The following is a 9,066-nucleotide window of genomic DNA, read 5'->3' on the forward strand; positions in this document are numbered from 1 at the left end:
GTGTTGGGGGTGCCCCCTTGCTCTCTCTGTGTTGGGGTGCCCCCGTGCTCTCTCTGTGTTGGGGGTGCCCCCGTGCTCTCTCAGTGTTGGGGGTGCCTCTGTGCTCTCTCTGTGTTGGGAGTGCCCCTGTGCTCTCTCAGTGTTGGGAGTGCCTCTGTGCTCTCTCAGTGTTGGGAGTGCCTCTGTGCTCTCTCTGTGTTGGGGGTGCCTCTGTGCTCTCTGTGTGTTGGGGGTGCCCCCGTGCTCTCTCTGTGTTGGGGGTGCCTCTGTGCTCTCTCTGTGTTGGGGGTGCCTCTGTGCTCTCTCAGTGTTGGGGGTGCCTCTGTGCTCTCTCTGTGTTGGGAGTGCCTCTGTGCTCTCTCAGTGTTGGGAGTGCCTCTGTGCTCTCTCTGTGTTGGGGGTGCCTCTGTGCTCTCTCAGTGTTGGGAGTGCCTCTGTGCTCTCTCTGTGTTGGGAGTGCCCCTGTGCTCTCTCAGTGTTGGGAGTGCCTCTGTGCTCTCTCAGTGTTGGGAGTGCCTCTGTGCTCTCTCTGTGTTGGGGGTGCCTCTGTGCTCTCTGTGTGTTGGGGGTGCCCCCGTGCTCTCTCTGTGTTGGGGGTGCCTCTGTGCTCTCTCTGTGTTGGGGGTGCCTCTGTGCTCTCTCAGTGTTGGGGGTGCCTCTGTGCTCTCTCTGTGTTGGGAGTGCCTCTGTGCTCTCTCAGTGTTGGGAGTGCCTCTGTGCTCTCTCTGTGTTGGGGGTGCCTCTGTGCTCTCTCAGTGTTGGGAGTGCCTCTGTGCTCTCTCTGTGTTGGGGGTGCCTCTGTGCTCTCTCAGTGTTGGGAGTGCCCCTGTGCTCTCTGTGTTGGGAGTGCCTCTGTGCTCTCTCTGTGTTGGGGGTGCCCCCTTGCTCTCTCTGTGTTGGGAGTGCCTCTGTGCTCTCTCTGTGTTGGGAGTGCCCCTGTGCTCTCTCTGTGTTGGGAGTGCACCCTGTGCTCTCTCTGTGTTGGGAGTGCCCCTGTGCTCTCTCTGTGTTGGGGGTGCCTCTGTGCTCTCTCAGTGTTGGGGGTGCCCCTGTGCTCTCTCTGTGATGGGGGTGCCTCTGTGCTCTCTCAGTGTTGGGGGTGCCCCTGTGCTCTCTCTGTGTTGGGAGTGCCTCTGTGCTCTCTCTGTGTTGGGGGTGCCTCTGTGCTCTCTGTGTGTTGGGGGTGCCCCTGTGCTCTCTCTGTGTTGGGGGTGCCTCTGTGCTCTCTCTGTGTTGGGGGTGCCCCTGTGCTCTCTCTGTGTTGGGGGTGCCCCCTTGCTCTCTCTGTGTTGAGGGTGCCTCTGTGCTCTCTCTGTGTTGGGAGTGCCTCTGTGCTCTCTCAGTGTTGGGGGTGCCCCTGTGCTCTCTCTGTGTTGGGAGTGCCTCTGTGCTCTCTCTGTGTTGGGGGTGCCTCTGTGCTCTCTGTGTGTTGGGGGTGCCCCTGTGCTCTCTCTGTGTTGGGGGTGCCTCTGTGCTCTCTCTGTGTTGGGGGTGCCCCTGTGCTCTCTCTGTGTTGGGGGTGCCCCCTTGCTCTCTCTGTGTTGAGGGTGCCTCTGTGCTCTCTCTGTGTTGGGAGTGCCTCTGTGCTCTCTCAGTGTTGGGGGTGCCTCTGTGCTCTCTCAGTGTTGGGAGTGCCTCTGTGCTCTCTCAGTGTTGGGAGTGCCTCTGTGCTCTCTCTGTGTTGGGAGTGCCCCTGTGCTCTCTCTGTGTTGGGGGTGCCCCCTTGCTCTCTCTGTGTTGGGAGTGCCTCTGTGCTCTCTCTGTGTTGGGGGTGCCTCTGTGCTCTCTCTGTGTTGGGAGTGCCTCTGTGCTCTCTCTGTGTTGGGAGTGCCTCTGTGCTCTCTCAGTGTTGGGGGTGCCTCTGTGCTCTCTCTGTGTTGGGGGTGCCCCTGTGCTCTCTCTGTGTTGGGGGTGCCCCTGTGCTCTCTCTGTGTTGAGGGTGCCTCTGTGCTCTCTCTGTGTTGGGAGTGCCTCTGTGCTCTCTCTGTGTTGGGAGTGCCTCTGTGCTCTCTCAGTGTTGGGGGTGCCTCTGTGCTCTCTCTGTGTTGGGGGTGCCTCTGTGCTCTCTGTGTGTTGGGGGTGCCCCTGTGCTCTCTCTGTGTTGGGGGTGCCTCTGTGCTCTCTCTGTGTTGGGGGTGCCTCTGTGCTCTCTCAGTGTTGGGGGTGCCTCTGTGCTCTCTCTGTGTTGGGAGTGCCTCTGTGCTCTCTCAGTGTTGGGAGTGCCTCTGTGCTCTCTCTGTGTTGGGGGTGCCTCTGTGCTCTCTCAGTGTTGGGAGTGCCTCTGTGCTCTCTCTGTGTTGGGGGTGCCTCTGTGCTCTCTCAGTGTTGGGAGTGCCTCTGTGCTCTCTCAGTGTTGGGAGTGCCCCTGTGCTCTCTCAGTGTTGGGGGTGCCCCTGTGCTCTCTGTGTTGGGAGTGCCTCTGTGCTCTCTCTGTGTTGGGGGTGCCCCCTTGCTCTCTCTGTGTTGGGAGTGCCTCTGTGCTCTCTCTGTGTTGGGAGTGCCCCTGTGTTCTCTCTGTGTTGGGAGTGCACCCTGTGCTCTCTCTGTGTTGGGAGTGCCCCTGTGCTCTCTCTGTGTTGGGGGTGCCTCTGTGCTCTCTCAGTGTTGGGGGTGCCCCTGTGCTCTCTCTGTGTTGGGGGTGCCTCTGTGCTCTCTCTGTGTTGGGAGTGCCTCTGTGCTCTCTCTGTGTTGGGAGTGCCCCTGTGCTCTCTCTGTGTTGGGGGTGCCCCCTTGCTCTCTCTGTGTTGGGGGTGCCTCTGTGCTCTCTCTGTGTTGGGGGTGCCCCCTTGCTCTCTCTGTGTTGGGGGTGCCTCTGTGCTCTCTCAGTGTTGGGGGTGCCCCTGTGCTCTCTCTGTGTTGGGGGTGCCTCTGTGCTCTCTCTGTGTTGGGGGTGCCCCTTTGCTCTCTCTGTGTTGGGGGTGCCTCTGTGCTCTCTCTGTGTTGGGGGTGCCTCTGTGCTCTCTCTGTGTTGGGGGTGCCCCCTTGCTCTCTCTGTGTTGGGGGTGCCCCCTTGCTCTCTCTGTGTTGGGGTGCCCCCTTGCTCTCTCTGTGTTGGGGTGCCCCCTTGCTGTCTCTGTGTTGGGGGTGCCCCCTTGCTCTCTCTGTGTTGGGGTGCCCCCTTGCTCTCTCTGTGTTGGGGGTGCCCCCTTGCTCTCTCTGTGTTGGGAGTGCCTCTGTGCTCTCTCTGTGTTGGGAGTGCCTCTGTGCTCTCTCAGTGTTGGGGGTGCCTCTGTGCTCTCTCTGTGTTGGGAGTGCCTCTGTGCTCTCTCAGTGTTGGGAGTGCCCCCGTGCTCTCTGTGTTGGGGGTGCCTCTGTGCTCTCTCAGTGTTGGGGGTGCCCCTGTGCTCTCTCTGTGTTGGGGGTGCCTCTGTGCTCTCTCTGTGTTGGGGGTGCCTCTGTGCTCTCTCAGTGTTGGGGGTGCCTCTGTGCTCTCTCTGTGTTGGGAGTGCCTCTGTGCTCTCTCAGTGTTGGGAGTGCCCCTGTGCTCTCTGTGTTGGGGGTGCCTCTGTGCTCTCTCAGTGTTGGGGGTGCCCCTGTGCTCTCTCTGTGTTGGGGGTGCCTCTGTGCTCTCTCTGTGTTGGGGGTGCCTCTGTGCTCTCTCTGTGTTGGGGGTGCCTCTGTGCTCTCTCTGTGTTGGGAGTGCCTCTGTGCTCTCTCAGTGTTGGGTGTGCCTCTGTGCTCTCTCTGTGTTGGGAGTGCCTCTGTGCTCTCTCTGTGTTGGGAGTGCCCCTGTGCTCTCTCAGTGTTGGGAGTGCCCCTGTGCTCTCTCTGTGTTGGGGGTGCCTCTGTGCTCTCTCTGTGTTGGGAGTGCCCCTGTGCTCTCTCAGTGTTGGGAGTGCCCCTGTGCTCTCAGTGTTGGGAGTGCCCCTGTGCTCTCTCAGTGTTGGGAGTGCCCCTGTGCTCTCTCAGTGTTGGGAGTGCCCCTGTGCTCTCAGTGTTGGGAGTGCCCCTGTGCTCTCTCAGTGTTGGGAGTGCCCCTGTGCTTGCTCACAACACACTCCGTCATCGGATCACAAGAACAAATAGTAACAATAAAAATAAAGCTCCTCTTGTATTATTACATTTTAATTACTGAATCTGTACAGAGGGAAGTAATGTTAAAACTTTACAATGCATTAGTAAGACCTCATCTAGAATATTGCGTTCAGTTCTGATTACCTCATTCAAAAGATATTGCCGCTCTAGAAAGAGTGCAAAGAAGAGCGACCAGAATTATCCCGGGTTTAAAAGGCATGTCATATGCAGACAGGCTAAAAGAATTGAATCTATTCAATTTTGAACAAAGAAGACTACACGGTGATCTGATTCAACCATTCAGAATTCTAAAAGGTATTGACAATGTCGACCCAGGGGACTTTTATTCGACCTGAAACAAGAAACAAGGAAACAAGAAGCTGCTTGATGAGATTCTGGGATCAATAAGCTACTAACAACCAAACGAGCAAGATGGTCCGAATGGCCTCCTCTCGTTTGTAACCATTTAGAAATACTAAAATACTTATTAAATTAAAACTTCTTGACCAGAAGTATTTTTCAATGTCTTCACTGATGCACAAAAGAAACACAACACTCAGGCCTATTGAATCACATATTTTAAACTTAGGTATCAAACAAAATCATAGGAAATGTGAACCAAAAAGTTGCCTTCAAAATCTTGTGTTGTTTTTTGCCTCATGAAAGTTGCAGGGAGCTTCTGCAGTTAAGCTAGCGTTCTGGCTTCGTCCGCTGTGCCGTGTCTTTAAACAGGAGGCGGGGAGACAGGCTGACCAATAAAAGTTACCAACTGGCCTCTCCTGCGAGGTGAGAACTGTGCAGCCCCTCTGCTGTGTTGCCGATTGGTCGGTTGTGTAAACCCGAACCACTTACCCAACAGCCTGTGCGTGCGGGTGCTGGTGTAGTGCCTCTTGCTCCGCAGCGGGGGCACAATGCTCTGGTACCGCTCCGCAGTGATGCAGCTCAGAGTGAGCGTGCTGGCAACCACCGCTGTCACCCGCAAACAGGGCACAGCATTGCAGGCCAGCTGACCTGGGAGAAGAGAGAGAGAGGAAGATGGGTTTGATTAAATATTGCATACAGGATGCATTCAGAGGAGGGGGGTAATGAAATATTGCATTGGGAGGAGATGGGGGGGTGGGGGGGGGAGAAATAAACATGACATACAGGACACAGCCTAGCTGACCTGGAGAGAGAGGGAGGGGAAATAAACATTACATACAGGACACAGCCTAGCTGACCCGGAGAGAGAGAGGGAGGGGAAATAAACATTACATACAGGACACAGCCTAGCTGACCCGGAGAGAGAGAGGGAGGGGAAATAAACATTACATACAGGACACAGCCTATCTGACCTGGAGAGAGAGGGAGGAGAAATAAACATTACATACAGGACACAGCCTAGCTGACCTGGAGAGAGAGAGGGAGGGGAAATAAACATTACATACAGGACACAGCCTAGCTGACCTGGAGAGAGAGGGAGGAGAAAGGGGTTTAAATAAATCATTGCATTATATTGCTGCCCTGGAAATATGCAATGGCAAATAGTGTGTGAGACTGCACTGACAGGGGAGGACTAAATTAATCTCTGCAATATGCTCCCTAATGAAGCACCAACTATCACTTGCAAATTAAACAAGCCCTGAGGTCTTATTAATTTATATATATATATATATATATATATATATATATATATATATATATATAAAGTTTGAGAAAAAAAAAACTTGTGTATCAAAATGATCAATAAGAAAAAAGAAAAAAAAAAGTTATTTCAGGTACTTAAAAAGGTAGAATAATTGATTACAAATCAATCATCAGGACGTTTTGGACTACAAGTCCTTCATCGGCTGAATACAAAAAAACAGTGCTTTAAGAAGTTGATAAAAAAACAAACAAGTAGTCTTTTAAACAAAATTCCAGAATGTTGATGATGATGATGATGATGATGATGATGATGATGATGACCTCAGAATAGAATGTTCATTCCAAATGGCTCCAAAGTGCCTAGTTTGAAAATAAGTTCACATTCCTTTTGTTTCCTGACAGCATCAGTTCCATAGCATTGAACCATCCCACAAACTGTGATGTATTCTGTAGTGTCCTCCACTGTTTTGTGCACCTCCTTGCAAAAATAAGAAAGTTCTCATCAGTGTATTTGTGCCCACGTGTCCCTTGCTTCTTCAAGGGTTAAACAACCTCAGCCTTCAGCATGTTCATAGGGATGATGGATATTAGAAGAGGATGTCGCTCAAGGATAGCGCCTTCTCACAAAGTTAGCATTTCATCGTATAGGCACACTCCACTTCTCATAAACCCGCTTGTGCTTACCTCGGCTCCACACCGCACTCCCCTCCCATCCACTCCGAGGAGAAGATCTGCAGCAGGGTGACGGGCAAGCAGAGGAACGTCACCAGAACGTCACTAAACGCAGGGAACCGAGGGAAATACTGGTCGCCGTCCTCCTCGCCCTCTTACCGACCACGACAAAGTCATAGACCGCGAAGTAAGGACAGCGCGACAGGGGTGGAAGTAAGTATCCGGTCAGAGTCTAGCTGGTAGAGGTGCTGGACCGTTTGCTTCTTACTGGGGAAACAAAAATTAGTTTGCTTTTCTGGACAGCCTTCAACAAGAAAGTTGTCATGGAAACCCACGCCTTCAAAAGCACACAGAATATCTGCTGATAATCTGGAAGACGAGACTCCCTTTTCAAAGCGCGTAGAAACAAGCAATCAGCAGCGACAGACAGACGGAGCATTTCGCTTATTTGTTTTTAAGTCAATAACTGTCTCTGTTGAACTGAATACTGTTTTGTTTTTAGCCGTATTTTTATTTTCATCGGCAGACAGGCTCTGGATGCAAGTACAGTGCTGACATGTCCTTTCCTAAAATTATATTAAGCGAGGTTTCGGGTAAATATAGAAAGAAAAAAGGCAGTGTATATTTTAGCACTAGTACAACAAGACCATGTACGGAATTAAAATGAATGGACTATAGAATAGACTTTTTTTGTAACAATTGAATTGGTTTAAGCAAACAAGATTATCCATAATGTTCACAGAAAATAAATATAAAAAGAGAATTTCGACAAAAGCTGCCGGGAAGCACTGTCGCTGCTGAGTGGTTGTTTCTACGCCCTTTGAAAAGGGAGTCTCGTCTTCCAGATTATCAGTATATATTCTGTGTGCTTTTGAAGGCGTGGGTTTCCATGTCAACTTTCTTGTTGAAGGCTGTCAACAGAGGAGGAGCGGGTGCACCTTGGGACCCGGTTCGATCCCTGCATTTGGCGCTCGTCCGTTTCGGCGGTATTATATTATATTATATTATTATTATTGTTATTGTAATAGACCTCGTTGATCGCTCCATTAGAACTGTGAATAGACACAGCTGTTTAATTAGTGCAATGCATTCTGTCGGCAGGTGCCGGCGATTGCAATTTGACTGCCCAGACTTTAACACGACGTGCCTGGACCGGGGATAGACTGCGCTGAGTGAGTACCGGGATGCTGTTAGTCTGTAAGGGGACTGTTCTTTTAGTGCTATACTATTGTATTGCGTTTTCTACCTTGTAATCTGGGTGTTTTATCGGTATTAACCACATTTGAACTCTAAATTGATACACTGTGTTTAAATCGCGTGTGGCTCTGTAAGGGACAGACACGCTCACTCTAACCTTTGGTGGGGGGTTATTTTTGTGTGTTTGAGTTTATTAGTAAGTATTTAGTAGTTATTTAATTGGACTACTTGTGGTTCAATGAGCCCTTTTGTTGTGGGTTGTGTATTATTTATGATGGCTTATGATTGTATTGAGGTTTAAGTTCACTAATGATTTGTTTATTGATTCATTCTTACCCTGCACAGGTCTGTAGTGGGTGTGTCTGCCCCTTCTCTTACCCATTGCACAGTAAATTATTAACTTCACTTAATTAGTCTACTCTATTGGTATGGTTCTAGGATCGCTAATTGTCCTGCTTTAATTAATTGTGCATTAATGAACAGTTTGCCCTGAGTTGCTGTACATGGTGTCTTTGTGACGTAATTTCACACGCTCTCCTCCTTTATACTAAAAATATATCAAGAACTACCGGACCCCCGGTTAAACAAAGGGGGTGGCAGCGGCGCGCTATCGTAGAATTAATCCATGCCGTGACGGTTCATTATATTATTATGATTCATTTTGATAATGCCGAACGAGCACAGTGTTTAAATCCCTGTATCTGCGCAAACAATTGTGTGAACCGCCGTGTTCTGCAAGTATAAATAGAAATAAATACATGAGTTCATAGCAAATACTCCACACAACCTGATCCTCCTTGCATGGGCGCTTTACAGTAGCGCTACGTTATAGTCAGTATATCCTTTCTTCCTCTTTAGAGATTCACAGTCTGCACTTGTTCCACGCCGATCCCCGTTCTCTTCTCCAGACAGCACCGCGCTGTCCACTCCATTAGGTGCCGAATTTGCTATAGTGTGGTGGTGCTGTTGCGAGTTCTCTTCACGCGCTGTTTTATAAGCAAGGCTTATTCTGTGCAACATGACGCGCTGCTTTCAGGCTCCACCTGCACCGGAGATGCTGCTGTCCAGGGCAGATGTTCGCGCCTTGAGTGCATTTCCCTCTATATGGTACTCTGTTAATCTTGGAGTGGCAGAAAGACAATGTGTGTTCTCTTTTTCTGTTAAGGTAAGAGTAGGTCATGGTGCCATTTCTCTCGTGGAATACAAATACAGATGGTCCCTGTGCTCCACTGGTGTGACGTACTGCAGTGAGCGAGCTAAAGTAACGGTGATGCATCACACTCCCAGCAGTTACACCTGCTTCATTTTTCATTGGAATCACAAATGACATTTATTTTCACATTACAGGTCTCTTAAACTGTGACTTATGACCTAAAAGAGGGGAAAGTGAGAAATCCTGACCTGGCTCTGTCATGCAGAGACTGACCGTGAGACAGACTGCAAGTCCTGACCTGGCTCTCTCATGCAGAGGCTGACAGTGAGACAGACTGCAAGTCCTGACCTGGCTCTCATGCAGAGACTGACATTGAGACAGACTGCAAGTCCTGACCTGGCTCT

The sequence above is a fragment of the Acipenser ruthenus genome, chromosome 37, assembly GCF_902713425.1.
Source record: "Acipenser ruthenus chromosome 37, fAciRut3.2 maternal haplotype, whole genome shotgun sequence".
NCBI lineage: Eukaryota > Metazoa > Chordata > Actinopteri > Acipenseriformes > Acipenseridae > Acipenser > Acipenser ruthenus.